This window comes from Meriones unguiculatus, chromosome 5, assembly GCF_030254825.1.
Source record: "Meriones unguiculatus strain TT.TT164.6M chromosome 5, Bangor_MerUng_6.1, whole genome shotgun sequence".
Lineage (NCBI taxonomy): Eukaryota > Metazoa > Chordata > Mammalia > Rodentia > Muridae > Meriones > Meriones unguiculatus.
Window position 1 is genome coordinate 127,667,498 of NC_083353.1, and position 6,557 is coordinate 127,674,054.

A 6,557-nucleotide genomic window follows, 5' to 3' on the forward strand; every position below is an offset into this window, starting at 1 on the left:
GCAGATTTCAAAACAACTTCAGACTGCTCCAAAGACTTCAGCCCTTGCTCCAGCTGTTTCTTTTTAATCTACATCCTGATCTGACCTCATAAACTATGCTTTCCTAACTTCAGGTAGTCCCACAGAGTCTGTACATTGAGTGACACAGACTGCCCTTCCCTTGATCAACATTCCAGTTTCCTTGGTTCCCTAACAATGTCAGCAGGAAACACCCACAGAAGGTGATGCTCACCTACCCAACACCCAACAGCCCAATAATAAAACAAGAAGACGGGAATGAAAGGGCTTTCGAAAGCGTGAGCACAGCATACATTGCAGGTTTTGCTCTTTTACCCCTCTCATCTCACCTACTAAAAATCTGTTACATTCTGAAAGCTAGTTTGCAAGTTTATTCCCTTATTTGTCCATTGACTCATTCCTGAGACAAAAGTCTAAGGCCCACCAATCAAAATTTTTCTTTGGCTACTATGTCCAACCACGATTTACCAAGTCACCCCAGCATGGACCCCGTTTTTTCTCCTTAAAAAGACAATCTTGTAGAAAAGCCCTCTCTTGCTCTCTTTCTTTTATTGCTTGCTCCTGCTGCCTTTGCAACCTCTACTCCTCATGCCTGCTTGCCCAGTCTACTAGAGATGAGGGGGAATGCATATATTAAGGAGGCTCAGCACATTGTGTCTCAACACAGCCATCCTGAGCTATCCTGAGTTACCATGGCGCCAGGGTGTCAGTAGGTCTGAGGCTGGAGCTGCATGCCTCGGTATCCATAATGTATTCATTCACTAGGCAGTGGGTGCAGAGTGCTGGCTAGATGCTGGAGATGGAGAGATAACAGGAACCCAGGAACTTTTGAAGGGATTAGTTGGGTGACCTGAGGTTGGACCCCCTTGTTTACCTCACCATTGAGTCTCCTGTCCACTGAGAGACCCAGTCTCAGGTATTTTAATGTTCACAGTTTAGTCTGGGCCAGTGAGCACAGAATGCAGGTGTGTGTCCAGGCACTGGATGCCTGCGGGAAGCAGGAACCTATGTATGGGTTAGCTGGGAGATCTGAGGATGGACCCACTTGTTTCCCTTATTGTGGGGCTCTCCTGGGAAACATAGACACTGTTGTTTTAGGTCCCAAGGTTTGTTCTGTGGGACACTGCACAGTCACCGATGTCATACTGAACAGACACACCTGAATTTTTTATAATAAATCTCAGCTATACTGAGGAAGATTTACAAGCCTTAAAGAATATGACAATAATCATTAACTCATTGGTACCAACATGCCTACAACTCATAAATGATATTAAAAGATGGTTTGCCACATATTACAATAATTAAGGTGGAGTCATGTCTCATGGCAACTAGCCAAATTTTCAATTATGTCATGTAGCTGCATTATTGAATATTAGTTAAATGATAAACTAGGGATGGCTTGCATGTACTTGAATTGGTGGCAACTAAACCCAATGAAATGGAAATATCAGTAGTTCCTGGACAGAATGTTCAAATGTGAAATTTTTTGTGTTATAATGAATTCAGGGAAAATACAACTGGTAATGTCGAAATTAAACCAGAAAACCAAAAAGAATTTAGGTAGGATATTGAATAGAAGCAGAAAAAGATAAACCGAGAGTAAGTAACATATAAATTATTAATCTGACTGTGTATTTAGACAGTGACAGTTTTTATAGAAAGTATTTATCACTTTGGAAAACATATCTAAATAACAACACATTTAAAAGAAGGATTTTCTCTTCTATAGTATTAAAACTATATTTACAGCCAAAGATTCTACTTCCCACATACCTGTTAGAATGTCAGTTGCTATTGTCATTGTGATGGTCTTAGTTAGATGCCCATGTTATGTGGGGTTTTGTCCGTATGACCCTTTTTTAAAAGTGCTGCATTGAAGTCACTTATTATCACCATTAATGTAAACCTGTGATTTTAGTTCCATAGAATTTCTTTCAAGTAAATGGAAACATCACATCTGGATATGCCTCTGTAAAATTCAGTGATCATCTTGGGGCCTTTGCCTCTGCAAAACTAATGTGATTAGTTTATTTTCTCTTTTTTATTATATTTATTTTTGAAAGTATACTATAATTTCATAACGTCACCTTTGTTTTTCTTCCACCAAGTCTTTACATAAATCTTTCCTCAATTTCTGTCAAATTTATTTCTTATTTTTATTTTTATTTGATTTTTAATCTTTTATTAAAAACAATCATGTCGTTCTTTTATTAAAAACAAATCACAGCAACCAAACAGGACAAACAGTATTCCAAGAGGACCTAAAAAAATCAGATCTCCCTCATTCTCATAGGAGTCTCATAATATCACTAAGCTAATAGCTAATGTATGTATTAAATATATGTATTACATATATATGTGTGTGTGAGTGTGTCTCTTTCTGTATATTCAGCGGACATGGTGTAGCAGAATGTAGGCCCTGTGCGTGCTACTTCAATCTCTGTGAGTTCACATATACCTAAATTATGTGATTCAGAGGTCTTTGATCTCCTGGTACCCTAGATGTCCTCTGACTCTCATCACCTTGGTCTCCTCAGTGGGTCTCTGTATGTATTCCAATCTGCTGACAGAGGAAGCCTTCTGGTAGTGATTTGATAAGACACTGATCTATGGATATGGCAAAATAGCCTTAGGAATCATTGTATTAATTTTTTAAAACAAGTTTTGTTTGGTTTTTAACCAAGGTCTCCGGGATACCTTACATCTAGCTTTTGGTTACCCAAGAATTGTCAGTCATAGGCCCTTTCTTTTTATTTTTTTATTTTTTATTCATTTTTTTATTTTTTCAACTTTTATTAGTTATACTTTATTCACTTTGTATACCGCATAAACTTCATCCTCTTCCCCTCCTAACCCCACCTTTCCTCCCCCTTCTTCATGCATGCCCTGCCCCAAGTCCACTGATAGGGGAAGTCCTCCTCTCCTTCCTTCTTATCTTAGTCTATCAAAGTTCATCAGGAGTGGCTGCATTGTCATCTTCTGTTGCCTGAAAAGGCTGCTTCCTCCTCAGGGGGAGGTAATCAAAGAGCAGGCCAATCAGTTTATGTCAGAGCATAGGCCTTTTCTTATAGAGAGTGTCAGAAGTCAGATCAGATTGTGGTTGATGACTTCCGTGAGTTCTGTGGCACTGTCATCTTAGCATATTTTACAGTCAAGTCAAAAGGTGTGTGATGGAGTTTTTGTCCACATTTCATAACATTCATCTGAATAACATTCATGACATTTGTCTGCCTATAAATTCCATGATGACATTTTTAACACCTGAGCTATACTCCAATGCATAAATGTACAATATTTCTTTATCTTTTCTTATGTTGAACAACATCCAGCTTATTTCCAGTTTCTGGCTATTAGGAATAAAATTATAATGAACACAGTTAAGTAAGCATTCTTTTGACAGGATTGGGTATTTTAGGGCTACATGCCCAGGAGTTGTACAGCTAGATCCTGTGATAGATCCATTCCCATGGTTCTGAGAAGCTAATATTGATTTCCATACTAGATGTACAAGTCTGCGCTTCTACTAACATTAGAGAACTGTTCTTGCTCCGCCTTCTTGCCAACGTGTGGTAACACTACTGTTACTGGTCTAAGGCATTCTGAAAAGTGCAAGTTGGAATCTCAGAGTGGTTTTGAATTGCATTAGATTTCTTTGATGGATAAATATGTTGAATGTTTACAATTTTTTATCAGCCATTTGAAAATCCTCTATTGAACATTCTCTGTTTAGATCTGTACACCCATTTTTACAGTTCAATAATTTGTTTTTTGTTTTGTTTTGTTTTGTTTTATGTCAGATTTCTTGAGGAATATGGAGGTATGTGCACTCATGTCCATGCAGAAATCCAGATTCAACATCATCATTTGATAACATTTGATAAACATGCTTTTTTTTTCAGGATTTATTTTTAGATCTTTTATTTAAAAAGCATGTGTCTATATATGTTTGGATTTATACATGAATTCTTTACTCAATACCATTTTTTCAACAGGTCTGTTTTCTGCCAATAACCTGCATTTTTATTACTCTGTAGTAGAACTTGCAATCTGGGATATTAATACCTACAGCAGTTATGTTAGTGTTCAAGATTTTTGGGGGTATCCTACATTTACTATTTTTCTATATGAAGTTGAGAATTGTCTTTTTCTAGTTCTGTAAGAATTGTCCGAGGATTGTTCAATGTTCCTGAATAAACTGCATTGAAAAAAAAAAAAAGAATTGTGTTGGAATTTTTAAGGGGATAGCATCGAATCTGTAGATTGCTTTTGGTTGGATGGATATTTTTACTATGTTAATCTTATTGATTCACTACATTTAAGAATTTTCAACCTTATTATATATCTTCTTCATTTCCTGTCTTCTAAAACTTGAAGTTTTTTTTTTTTTAATCACACAAGTGTTTCACTGCTCTTTTAGAGTTACACCAAGATGGTTAATATTATATGAGGCTATTGTGAAAGGTGATGTTACCCTGATTTTTTTCTCATTTGCCATTTGTACATAGAGGGCCAGTAATTTTTTGAGCCTATCTTATATCCAGCCACTTTGTTGAAGAAGTTTACCAGTGTTAGAGTCACCGAATACAATTTTAGGGTCGTTTATGTATACCATCATAATATTTGCAAATAACAACACTTTGACTTCTTTTTTTTTCCAGTTTTTATTTCCTTGATCTCTTTCAGTTGTCTTGTTGCTCTAGCTGAAATTTCAAGTACAATTATGAACTGGTAAGGAGAGAGTAGACAAACTTGCCTTGTTCCTGAATTCAATGGAATTACTTTGGGATTCTCTCCATTTAGCTTGATGTTGATTATAGGCTTGCCATAAATTCCCTTTACTATGTTTAAGTATCCCTTTTGTGCCCTTATATACTCAGGACTTTTACCACGAACCTGTGTTACATTTTTTTAAAGGCATTATCTGGAATTAATGAGAGGATCATTCATTTCATTTAAGTTGGTTTAGATGGTTGGTTGCATGTACATATTTTTAATAATAAAACATCTCTTCATATCTGGGATGAAGCCAGATTGTGGTGATGATATTTTTGATGGGTTGTTGGATTCATTTAGCATTTTTTTTTTTTATTGAGTCGTTTTGATCTATCAGTCTGTAATTTTTTATTGTTGAGTATTTATATGGGTTGAGTATCAGGGTAACTATTATCTCTCAAAAATATGGGGAATTACTTATTCTGCTTCTAGTGGGAAAAAATCAGAGGAGTGTTGTTATTAAATCTTCTTTGAAAATCTAGGAGAATTCTGCACTAAAACCATCTTGCCTTAGGCTGTTATAATTTCAGAGATTTTAATGGATGCTTCTATTTTTCTATGGGTTACTTGTGTATTTAAATCAGTTAGATCAACTTGACTTAACTTTGGTAAGTAGTATCTGATGGCAAAATTATCCATTACATTTAGAATTTTTATTTTGTTGGAGTACAGAGTTATAAAGTATGTCTTTATGTTTCCCTAAATTTCCTTGGGTTCTCCTGTTAGGTTTCCCTTTTCTTTTCTGATCTTCTTAATTTGGATATTTTCTCTCCACCTTTTAATCAATTTGGATAATCATTTGTAAATCTTACTGATTTTCTCAAAGAATCAATTCATTGTATCATTGGTTCTCTGTATTGTTCTCTTTATTTCTATTTTATTGTTGTGACTTTATTATTTCTTGCCATCTACTCCTGTTTGTTATGATTACTTTCTGTTCTACAGCTCTCATGTTCTGTTCTTTTTATAAGATTTTGTCAAATTTTTTATGTAGCCTACATAGTGAACAATTCCTTTTTACTGTTTTCATTGTGTCCTAAAATTTAGCGTGCTGTGTGTTCATTGTCATTGAATTCTAGAAACTTTTGGTTGATTTCTTTATATTTCTGCACCTAATTTTTATTCAGTATATATTTGTGATAGTTGTTCATTTTCCATGAAACTGTAAGATTTCTGTTTTATCTGTTGTTGTTGATATCCAGATTTAATCAGTGGTAGTCTTATAAGATGAAGGGGATTCTCTTTGTTCTGTTTTGTTACAGTTGGTTTTGGTTATCACAAGCCCCTTCCCACCTCTTCTCCCAGTCTCCCTTCTTCTCTATTCTGCCCCTTCTCTCTCCCATTCCAGCATAAAAGCAGTGCTGCCCCTTCCGGTATATTAAGTCGCATGAGGACTGAGAATGTCCTCATCCACTGAGGGTCTTCTTGTCACCTCGATGTCTTTTAATCTTTCACTCCACATTTCCATAAGACCACCAGTTTCTCCTCCCCATGCTTGGGTGCAAGTCCCAGCATCTACTCCTAGATGGAGCCTCCCAGGGGACAGTCAGTTATGTTCCTGCTGCAAGCATACCAGAACATCATTAATAGTTACAGAGGCTGTCTCTCTAACATGGGGTGCGTCTCAGGTTGGGCCAATCATTGGTTGAACAATCCCTCAATCTCTGTTCCCTCTTTATCCCTGCACTTCTTGTGGGCAGGGTAATTTTTTGATCAAAGATTTTGTGGATGGGTTCTTGTTCCCCTCCCTTCACTAGCAGTCC